Raw genomic sequence first — 12,471 nt, forward strand, 5'->3', positions numbered from 1 at the left:
TAACCACTACATTATGCAGGATCTTGATGACACCAAACTATTTAGTGTAGTGAAATCCAAACAGATTGTGAGGAGCTCCAAAGATATCTCTCCAAACTGGGGGAGTGAGTGACAAAATGGCAAATGCAGTTCAATGTTGGCAAGTGTACAGTGATGCATATTGGGGCAAAAAAGCCCCCAACTTCACATATATGCTAATTGATGACTGAACAGGAACACAATCTTGGGGTCGACAGCTGGTTGAAAGTGTCCCTGAATTATTTATTTGTTATTTCTCTGTGTAAACCTCCCTGAGACATTTTTGGAAAGGCGGTATAGAAATCGAATAAATAAAAAAAATAGTAAAGTTAAACAAGGGTGCATTTGGCACCCTCCCTGCTCAATCTTTTCATAAATACTCTAGCTAATAACCTCTCAGTCCAGCGCTACATTCCCCAAACTATTGCAGGCGCAACTACCCCAACCCTGCTGTATGCAGACAACGCTGCTATCATCTCACAAATTCTTGTGGGCCTTAGGAGAGTGCTTAGGTTCTTGGCCACTTACTGAAAGGACAACCACTTGATAATTAACTTCTAGAAATCCAAAGTGATGGCCTTTGCCAAGAGGCCTAAGAGATTTAACTGGCATATAGAAGGCCATTGTATAGAGCAGGTCAATAGTTTTAAAAATCTGAGTGTGGTTTTTCATGCCACTGGATCATGGAAGGCCCATGTGGACTATGTTGCCCAACAGGCACAAAGAAGTGCTTCAGCAACATTAAGATTCTTTTGCTCCAAAGGTGGAGAGGTTATCCCTGCAGCGTTAAAGTTATTTGCTGCTAAATCATTGGCCCAACTTTTATATGGCACACAACCATGCCCCTACCCTAACTATAGGCTGCTGGAGATAATCCAACCTGTTTATTAGAGCAGTTTTCAGGGCCCCTAATGTATCTCCAATGCAGTGTTGAGGTTGGAAATGGGCCTCCAGAGGGTGGAAACAAAAGCATGGATTTTAATCCTCAGTTTAGGATACATGTCTCCCCTCTGGGATTGATCCCTCCTATGTCGGCCGATAGGTTTCAATCCACCTGGACACGAGCACTGATGGGTAAACCAGCACTCAGCCTCTCTGCTGAACAGTTGTCATTATTTGATTACAGTCCGGCCAAGGAGATCCTCAAGCAGAGGGACATGGAACATCAGAATGATTGAAGCTCCATCCAGTGTCCTCTCTAAAAAAATTTCCTCTGTGTGTGGAAGGATTTTTGTTCTGGGTGGCAGTATCAAGGCAGTGCGCGCACACGTGCATCCTGATTCAACCTGAGCGGGATCTAAAATGAACTGAGTGGACATCAGAAAATGTGTGAGCGCATGCACATGTGCACGCCTTAGAGGGAACAGTGCTGAAGACCATAAGAGGGCACCTTGGTTACTTTAACCGGGAACCTGCTCTCTATCTATTGTCCCTTTCTTTACTGAGCCATCACAGGGTTTTCCTCGGAGCAACATACGATGCCTTTACTGTCAGCAGTTTTATCTGGAAGGTTTTTGAAAACCCCTCTGGCCAATTAGTTATGCCTGTGGCTCAGGTGAGGTCGAATCTGTCCACCTTGTGCTGCTGTTTTGTCCTTTTTATAATTTACATTTACATTTATATCCCACTCTTCCTCCAAGGAGCCCAGAGCGGTGTACTACGTACTTGAGTTTCTCTTTCACAACAACCCTGTGGAGTAGGTTAGGCTGAGAGAGAAGTGACAGGCCCAGAGTCACCCAGCTAGTCTCATGGCTGAATGGGGATTTGAACTCGGATCTCCCCAGTCCTAGTCCAGCACTCTAACCACTACACCACACTTGCTGTCTAAATGATAAGATAATGATAATGATACCTTGTGGAGTCTTATTTCTTCCTTGCTATCACGCTTTCCCGACCAGACTGCTGAATTGTACACCACACTCTTCCTTGCAAATAAGAAACCTTCTATCATGCCAAATTTTGTGCAGCTGCTGTTAAGATCCACCAACAGCTAATTTCCAGCCCTTCTTTTTAGACACTTACAAGAGGCTTCTATGTTGGTGTATTCTGTATGATTTACTTCTTATCTGAATGTAGTATCATCTGTTTGTATATATAACTGATTTTAATAAAGCTATTCAATTCAACAACAAACGGAAGTACTTTTTCACACAATCCATAATCAACTTGTGGAATTCTCTGCCACAAGATGTGGTGACAGCCAACAAACCTGGATGGCTTTAAGAAGGGTTTGGATAACTTCATAGAGGAGAGTCTATCAATGACTACTAGTCTGTGGGCTTTAGGTCACCTCCAGTCTCAGAGGCAGGATGCCTCTGAATACCAGTTGCAGAGGAGTAACAGCAGGCAGAGGGCTTGCCCTCAGCTCCTGCCTGTGGGCTTCCCAGAGGCATCTGGTGGGCCACTGTGTGAAACAGGATGCTGGACTAGATGGGCCTTGGGCCTGATCCAGCAGGGCTGTTCTTATGGCAGAGAAAGGGGGAGTGAACAGTTAATCTTATCTGCAGAGGCCCATGGTGAGGGCAGGAAGCTAGCATTACTTTGCCTTTTGTCTCTTGTGTACCTCTGATTTGATGTGCCCCTAATCTCTCTCTCTAAGCTCAGATACAATTGGAGGGGCATCCATTCTGTCCATTACAGTTTCGAAATGACTGGGGGGGGGGGACCATGACAAAACGCCTTATTGACTTGTCATTTCTGGAATGCAGATTGTTACCTTCCTATCTATTTGGGGGGCTGCAAAAGGCTTCCTGGCATCCCAAACACACCTCCCACCCAGCCCGCTGCAGAGCTGCTCTTAGCTGTTCTCGAGGCTTACAGGCTCAGCTCTCCATTACCTGTCAGAATTTCCAGCCTGCTGCTGCATTCCTTCACATTCCTTCTCCAGGCAGCAACTCCATTGAGTCATCTCCCAAGTTCCCCCTAAGCCTAAAAGCACACAGGATGCCCTCCTGATGCCAGCTTTGAACATCAAGATTAGGCCATCTTTGTGTTTTGCTCCTCAGAAACCAGTTTTGGGCCACTTAGCTAAGTCTAACACCATTGATTCCAATTTTCATGTTTTTTCAGTTCCATTTTTCTTTTCTCCTACACAGGAAACACTTTCAGATGATCAGTAACCAGGGACTTTTTTTTTCAGTGCCCCATTTTTGCCCTATAAATTGTTTCCGAAGCCTTTCCCAGTCTGCACAGTCTTTGGAGTCATCCCAAGGCTTGTTGTTACCTGCTTCTTCCGATCATAACACTCCACCTCACCCGGAAGAACCCAGCTTTCTTCTTCTTCTTCATGTCAGACAGGTTGTACAGGGAGTTCTCCTCTTGTCCACTCCCATGAATCCCCTCTTCCCTTCTCCATTTAAGTATGTCTGTGCATGTGACTTGTATTTTAAACCTACAGTTGTCAATTTTTTGTGGGATGACTGCTTGATTTATAACCACACCTTCTGATCCCTGCCCCAAGGGGCTCATAAAATCCCCCCTCATAACAATGGTTTCATACAATCTTGTCCACTGCAGTCAATGATGCTTCATGCTAGCATTAGAGGTGTCTTGTGCCCAAATGAGCAAAATGTTTTATACCTTTCATATCCTGCCTTTCTGGTTATATAGTCTTCCAGAGCAGCTTATAATTTTTTTTAAACTAAGCTTAAAAACAAGCTAGCATAACAAAGGTAAATGCCACTTAGAACAGGAGAGGCTACTAATGCTCCTTCCCAAAAGCTTGGCAAAACAGAAAGCTTTTCATAGATCTCTTAAACTTCACCAAGAAAGGAGTCTGAGATGCCTCTCCACAGATATGGCACCACCACACAAAAAGACCTTGCACCTTGTTGCTGCCAATGAAGGCCATACAGTACCTGGCATCCACACGTCTCCATAACACTGTGCTGTGGGACTGCTGTGCCCTTCAAAGTCAGCATTGGTGGTAGGAGTCGCCTCGTTTTCAGCCAGAACGATATGTTTATGGGTCTCACAAGCACAACCAGGACCCTTTTGAAACTAGCAACACCAGAGAGCAAAACAGAGCAACACAGAGCAAATGGAAGACAAGAGGAGGCTTTGACTGCAGTGTCCCTCTCCCTTCCGGAATTTCACTAATTAAAAGGGCTGAACAAGTCTCTGAGACTATTCCCATGACCAACCAAACAGCCCTGATGTGGCTGCTGGTGTGCCACCATGGGAGCTGTGTGTCTCCTGACAGCCAGTCCTCTAAAATGCCCTCCCCATACATGAGGTTAGCGGAGTGAGCACTCCGCTAACCCCATTTTTGTGATCGTGAGTTGCCATGGTGTGGATCCGTGCCATGGCGACTCATGAGGAGACCCCCAACCGGGAGGCTGCAACAAGCCTCCCGGCATCAGGAGGCTCCCTAGAATGGGATTTCCAGGGGCCAGGTGGCCCCTGATCCCCACCATGCCCACCGCCGGCTCCGTGATGGAGCTGGTAATCATGTGGGCGAGCTCCCTGCTCATGTGCAGGGATAGCAGGTCAAGCCCTCTCTCCCTGCACAAGTCCTCATGGCACTTCACACTGCTCGTGTGAAGCACCTCTCTGAGTAAATCAGCAGGTTTGGAAAGACCCTGGAACCAGATTGGCATGCATACTCCTATGAAGTCTTTCCAACTCAGGAAATCAAACTATTGGAAACAGTACTAAAAGCTTCCTCCCTGAGCAGTCTTCCTGTCTGAGTGATAAGACTCATTTCCCCCAGGAACTGAGTACTGTAAACCTCCTGAAATAAATCCCAGTGGTCAAGCCTCACACCCAGAGTAAAATCTCCACCCTTAGCCAATTCAGTTTATCGGAACACTAAGTTCAACAGTGAAAGGAGACTGCCAGATTGAACCAGAACTGATAGAGTAAAAGTCTAGAAAGATGGGAAACACCAAGCTCAACCACCCCAAAGGGGTATAAAAACCCTCTCAGAGATAGTTCAGTGTTCAGCTTTTTGCCATACGACTCACGAGCAATCCACACTAGGGATCAGGGATGCTTCGGGCACATCCCGGGGCTGATGAAGGGTTCCCTTAAGGGAGGTGGGCAGGTCCTACCTGCCCTCCTCCCAAGCCTATGCTGCCCCGCTCAGCCCCACTGTTACTGAAGGTAGTCCATGAAAGCGGCAGCCTGTGCTACTTGTCCCTTTAAAGGACCAGGCCACAGTGATGGGATGCTTCCCCAGTTTCCCTCATGCAGCATTGGCACGCAAATAAGAGCCCCTGGTGGCGCAGTGGTAAAACTGCCGCCCTGTAACCAGAAGGTTGCCAGATCGATCCTGACCAGGGGCTCAGGGTTGACTCAGCCTTCCATCCTTCCGAGGTCGGTAAAATGAGTACCCAGAAATGTTGGGGGCAATATGCTAAATCATTGTAAACCGCTTAGAGAGCTCCGGCTATAGAGCGGTATATAAATGTAAGTGCTATTGCTATTGCTAAATGGCGTTGGTGCATGCGATGACACCATTTGCGGGGGTAGCATGCTGTTGCTTGCCCTGCAAATGGTGCTGATGCATGCGCTGACACTGTTTGCATGCCAACGCTGCGCTAGGGATGCTGGAGAAGCATCCAGTCACCGTGGCACAGCGCTTTAGAGGGAGAAGCAGCACGGGCTGCCGCTTTTCACAGACTACCTACGGTAAGAACAGTGGCGCAGTGCTAGGCGGAAGAGGCTTGGGTTCAAAGAGGTGCCAAACTGATTGGGGCTCATCCCTACTAGGGATGTGCCTGAACTGTGGGTTTGAGCACATTTCAGGAGCGGAGCCTAGGAGCTTTAAGAAAGCTTAGAGCAGGTCCTCTTGCTTTCCTTAGAGCAGTCTCTGCTGCCCCATGCAGCTTCCTGCTTCAGTGGCACACATTCCATGAAGCCCCACACGGCATCAATATGCACATGGCACCCGGGGCTTCATGAGATATGCGCCACCCCAGCCGGAAGCTGCATAGAGCAGCGGAGAGCAGGTTAGGACCTGCTCTCCTCTTTCTTAAAGCTCCCAGGCCCCGTTGCTGAAATGTGCTCAAACCACAGTTCATGCAGACCCCTAACCTCCACCATTCATCACGCTGACCCCATGGATTGAGGCTGCCCACTTCTTGCTAACCTGACCATCCACCCAACCGAATCCCAGAGAGAGGGTGCATTCAGTGGATGTGTCCCAGAGATTCCCATGCTGAGAACGTTTGAGCTGAATCGCTATCTGAAATCCCTTGACGTTTGGGCTCCTCAGCTCCTCGCAAGCCAAGAACTTGCTGCCAAGAATCTTCCTGCACCAGGAGAGCCTTCTATTTCTGTGCTTTAATCCTAGGGAAAACTGTCAAACAGGCAGAGATAAGTCCCTCGCTGCAGTTATCCGCTTTAAGCTAGAGTTCTTTTTCTCTACCTGGTATTTCTCTTCTCTGTCTTTATGAACCAAGGTGGGTGCTCACTTATCCCTAACTAATCTAGCACATGAGTAACCAGGAGTGTGGACTCAGCTGGCAATATCAGCCACTGTGTCCGTGGGAGCAGAAGGCTATATAAATGTGTCTCCCCCGTCATCACAATTCCATCAGGCTTTTCTCACTCTCAGCATACATTATAGTGAACCTTACCTTGGGTCATCTATCTAATCGATTTAAAGAATATAGCGTTCCCTTCCTCTGAATGTCTAACCCACTACCACCCTTTTTGTGCAGCTACTGACAATTTAAGTCATCCACTTCACTTGAAACACAGCTGCACTGCCATTGATATGTTTTGCCTAATTGCTCCTTTTCTAATTAGTCTGTGTTCCTGATCTGCTAACACCTCATGTCAACTAACCCCATCTGCCTTGAAAGCATCCCTACACTCCATTGCCACCTTAGAGGCAGGTTTAGTGCTTAGGAGACTCGCTAGGAGTCATTATCTCAGTAACTCTGTGGTTTCCCATTCATTCCTATGAATGTAATTGAATGCATTGCTTTTATATGTCATTTTACATGCAAGTGAGTTTAGCCTATTGAAATTCCACGTTAACAATTGGGTTTGCAACACAACTAGGTACTTAGTGCACTGATACCCCAAATGAGAATGTAAGGATCCACCCCTGCTAACTTGGCAAAGAGGCACCTTTTAACTCTCTTTATTTGGCAGGGGGAGAGTAACTGGCCCTGTCCACCCCCAGCACAGTACCTCCAGTGACTGTTGCTGGTGTCTATCTTATGTTTCTTTTAGATTGTGAGCCCTTTGGGGACAGGGATCCATCTTATTTATTTATTATTTCTCTGTGTAAACCTTAGCCATTTTTGGAAGGGTGGTATAGAAATCGAATAAATCATAATAAATAATATTTTGAATGTTAGTTAATAAATATCTGTTATTTTGCATTAGAAGCTTGTGGTCTCCCCTTTTGTATCATTCCCATGTGTGAGCTCAGGTTAGACCTGGCTGTAAAGGACCCACAATGTACATGTGTGTGAGGTGCATGTCATAACAGTTGGGCTTGTGTAAAATGGGCAGTTGGGCAAGTAAGTGTTTCTGCAGGCTTCCCCTTTGTCCCAAAGGGGTTAATCTGTGGAAGTGCTGTTTGCACAGCTGTCCATTTTACACAACCCTGACGCTGCCCTTGCAGTGCACAGCAGCCCTGCAGCACAGTGTGACAGAGACACGAAGGTGTGTGGTGCCAGCCACTGAAAAATTGTGAATAAGGATAATAATGCAGGTCAAACCAGAGTGAAGAATATTTCACGGAAATAAATAATAGATAAAAGATGCCAGTGATTGATATCCTGCTTTGTTATCACTAAAGACTGAATCTGATTAATAGTTTAGAAGGGCCTGTTGTACGGAGTGATGCATGTTTGAAACTCAAATATGGCTTTGAATTGGAAGAACTGAAGAATTTTGTTTACTAAAATTTAGCAACTGGAGCAAAATGTCAGCTGTTGAAGCTTTTATAAGCTGTTAGAGCTACTGGCAAGATGCTAGTTATGTTTGATAGAGGAGTATGTATGGGTTAAATATAAGCAGTTGCTTACTGAGTGGTAACTTAGCACCGTGTGAATATAGCCAGCCACTTGGAAAACCAATCAATTGTATTTTCCTGCCAAGTGACAACACTGAAGAACTGACAGACCCATTTCCCACCTTTTATTCCTAACTGACCAGTACCCTCCCTCCTATACTCCATGAATTTTATAACATTCAGCCAGTGGTCCCTCTAATTTTTTTCATCTCTGTGTGGAATGCATTTTATTCTGGGAGGCAGTACCAAGGCAGTGTGTGCACAGCTGCATTCAGAGTGGGGCCTTCCTGATTCAACCTGAGCAGGATCTAAAATGAACTGAGCAGACATCCAAAAACTTGTGACCGTGCGCACATGTGCATTCACATGTGCAACAGTGCATTCAGCCATTTTTACTATTATACCTACATCAACTAGCATGCGTGTGCATGCGCGCATGCACACCCCACAGGGAGAAAAATCAACAATACATAAAGAGATGGAAATGGGACAGGAGAGCAAGCAAACTCTGTAACCATGGAACCCAGGAGTATTAGAATGATGCTGAAACTAATTAAAAGGGTTGCACAGTTACATAGTTTTTCCAGTCTCCCATCGATGAAATTTTTTTTTTCCTTGAAAGCCAAGTCTAACAAGTCTTCCAGCGAGAATTTATTATATGGTGTGATGTAGGTCTCCAGCTTGTGAGGATGATCCATTTGGTAACCATCACATGCCTAAATAACCATAGTCACATTCTGTCATTTAAGTTGCTCTGGGGAGCAGAGATCTAGAATCAGACTACTTTATCTTCATAGTGACCTCTCTCCATATACATAATGAAAAAAATAATAAAAGCCAGCAGCCCAGCCCAGCCCAGCCTTATTTTGAAGGAGTTGGCCTTTTGGCATACATCCTATATGGAGCAGTTCCTAATAACTGTGTAATGTTACAGAGAAAAACAGGTAGAAAAACAGAAAAAACACAAAAACCTCTTGAGATTGTGAGGGTTACTGTAAACCAGGGCTGCTCAACTTAGGCCCTCCTGCAGAAGTTGGCCTACAACTCCCATAATCCCTGGCTATTGGCCACTGTGGCTGGGGATTATGGGAGTTGCAGTCCAAAAACAGCTGGGGGCCCTAAATTGAGCAGGCCTGCTGTAAACCCATGTGTCTACACTGGCTGCCTGCAATTTTCTTAATTCAGTTTAACTTGTTGGCTTTCATCTAAATTTTCTAAAAGCTTCTGGGATAATCTCATCCTCTGAATCTACTAACAATCTCAAAGTTCAAGTATGAACACCCTCCTGGCTGGTAGCTGAGCAATGAGTCTGTACAACCTGAAGTTTTGAGCAGACAACCCTAGTTGTAGATCTCTTTTTCTGGGAATAGATAACTCCTAAACATATTTCAGAAACATGTAAGACACTTGGGTATTTTCTTTCACTTTACCTTCAGGCTTGTTCTGTTGGGTTAATTTTATGGCAGGAGCAAAGAGAAGAATTTGATTTATCTTTAATTTATAGTATCATTTTCATTGCCTTTCAGATTGATGGAAGTAGTTGCACAGAAATATTTAACTGTTAATTCCTCATTGCAATTAATAGCAATGAAAATATGGCACTCCACAAGATGGTGCCATGATCTGGAGAACTTAATTTGGTGCTTCATTAGTTCAAAATTGTGTGTTGATTCTTCATGAGCAATCATTTATGATTTCATGTAGCTCATTCTGCATCATTTCAATTATGCAAAGGATCAACAAGCTGGTTAGGCATCCATTTCAGTCAATGAAAAATAACATTTTATTCTCTAGAACTCGGATGAACTCTCTACCTGAATTTAGTTTAACATGGTTCATTGGTTACTTTTTTCTGAATTTCCAAGCTACACAGAATTTCATTGTATTTATTCCCAAGACTTTCCCCACATTCTGGGCTTGAAATGAAAAAGGACAAATAAAGACTTTTCTATTCCCAAATCTTGCCACCTAATGGCACAGTGGGGACATGACTTGAATAGCAAGGCAGAGGTTGCCGGTTCGAATCCCCATGGGTATGTTTCCCAGACTATGGAAAACACCTAAATGGGGCAGCAACGATATAGGAAAGATGCTGAAAAGGAGATGGCAATGATAAACCCCTCCTGTATTCTACCAAAGACAACCACAGGGCTCTGTGGTCGACACCGACTCGATGGCACACTTTACTTTCTACTATATATATCCCCTGCACCTTTTAAAGTGGCGATTCTATTTATTTAGCAGGGGGAGAGCAACTGGCCCTATCCATTCCCAGCACAGCATCCCTCCAGTGGCAGCTGTTGGTGTCTCTCATGTTTCTTTTTTAGATTGTGAGCTCATTGGGGACAGGCAGTCATTTTATTTATTTATATCTCTCTAAACCACTTTGGGGACATCTGTTAAAAAGTGGTATATAAATATTTGTCGTATTCGTATATAAAAAAGCACAGTCTGGATTCAAAGGACCTTGTAAATCCCATGCAGCTAAGGGAGTTCTGGGTTTGTCTTTTTCAAAGCCAACGTTCCCTGTGTAAAAGCTCTTTTGGAACTGGGTAGAGTTTCAAAAGCAGTTTGTAAGATGGCATTGGGGGTGGAATACCTTCCATTTAAAGGGGGAAAGTAAAAAAGAAAGTACTTGAGCATGGGACTCTCTTACAAGGGATGAATTGGATATTTATAACCAAACTAAACAGATACAACACTAATTATGTTGTTTGCTACTGCATGTTTGGAATGTGTTAATATAAGTAGGAGCTACAATGGGTCCGATCCACATCAGGACAGGGGGGAAGGGTTGAAATCCCCTTGCCCATTATGTTTCTGATCTACATAGGGGCCCTTACAGCTGCATTTTTTTTTTTTAAAAGAAGGTTCTGTCCTGTATCATTTGGCTCTTAGTGTGCTGGTCAAGGTGGTGTGCTGGTCAAGTGTGCATGGACCCTGCCAAAGTGGGTTTCAGTCTATGCAATCTGAGGTTGTAGCGAAGCCTTGAAACAGGGGGCATTATGATGTAGGACTATGAGAGTTTTGACTTATATTTCTATAGATAAACCCAGGTAGCTTAATGCTTAAATTGGCAAATGAGACACATTCACTGTTTCCTCCCTAGAAATACATAATGGAAAATGTACATATCACCACTAAATGAGTAATCACTTACATATACTTTTCAAAGAATCAGGAAAGGTTTCTAATCATAAAGGCACATTATGTGTTAATTTCTGCTAATAACTTTGCTGTTGTATCAACTGATAAAAAATCAATAACAATTTAATACACGATTGATGTGAATTAACATACCTTCCTCATCTATTTAATGTTATGATAGAATATTTTTATAATCATTTCTACTAATTCAAGCATTTATCATTATATGCAAAAAGATTGCTTGATGAGAATATTATAGATGGTGCATGTTTTTGACATTAGCATTTTATTTGGATGACTAATCTTGCAGATGTGAAATTTTTAATGAATTATTCATGAAAATGCTTTTCTCTGAAATTTTAGTTCCTGCTAATGCTAGTTATTAAACATTTTTATTTTACTTGATGTAGAAAATGTATGCTTACTCAAGAGAGGAGGTGGGAGGATCCCATTCCCTCAACTTGTCCAGGGGGGTGGCGATGCTCTTCAACTTAGGAAGCATGGCTAGGTGTGTGCTGGCAATGGCGTTTTCTGAAGCACCCGAGCTCCAGCCAAATCCTTAATGTTTAGGCTTCATGGTTTTATACCAAAGACCAGTGCTACTGAAATCAATGAAATTGCTGTTACTTCACAGCATGACTCTTCAGCCTCATTATCTGAATGGCCTATGAAAAACTCAAGCAGCAGATAATCAGATGCCTGGAAAAACAGGGGGGTGGGGGAGACCCACTATTTGCATAGTGTAACATTGACTTGACATACAGTGAATTCAGAGGATTTTGACAGCAATTATGTGTTCTGTTTCACAGAAATACAGGTTAGAAATGGGCCTACCAAGGATCCTGCCAGTGTGATGTTTCAGTAGAGGCAGGCTGAAGCCAAGTTGTTAGTCCATCCCCCATTATATTTAATAATATGGGAGTCCGTGTCCACTCATGTGACCTCAAATTGCCACCATTACTGAGCAGAACAAGGAGGAACGATGTTGTAGCACTAACACTGGGAAAGGACATTACTGTAGTTAATTACAGCCTATTCCCTGGGACTTGTATTTATCTCCTGATTTCTCCCTTGCTATCAGTTCTGAGGTTACAGAACCCTGTGAAGGTATAATGTGAAGCTATGCATTTTGGGATTCTGTTTCACTGCAGTTAAGAGGCTGGGCCTTAAAGTCGCACACACTTTGTTCCTATAGGGCAGGGGTAGGGAACCTTGGCCCTCCAGCCGTTTTTGAACTACAACTCCCACCATCCCCAGCCACTGGGGATGATGGGAGTTGTAGTTCAACAACAGCTGGAGGGCCAAGGTTCCCCACCCCTGCTATAGGGTAA

This window comes from Hemicordylus capensis, chromosome 2 (assembly GCF_027244095.1).
Source record: "Hemicordylus capensis ecotype Gifberg chromosome 2, rHemCap1.1.pri, whole genome shotgun sequence".
Classification (NCBI taxonomy): Eukaryota; Metazoa; Chordata; class Lepidosauria; order Squamata; family Cordylidae; genus Hemicordylus; species Hemicordylus capensis.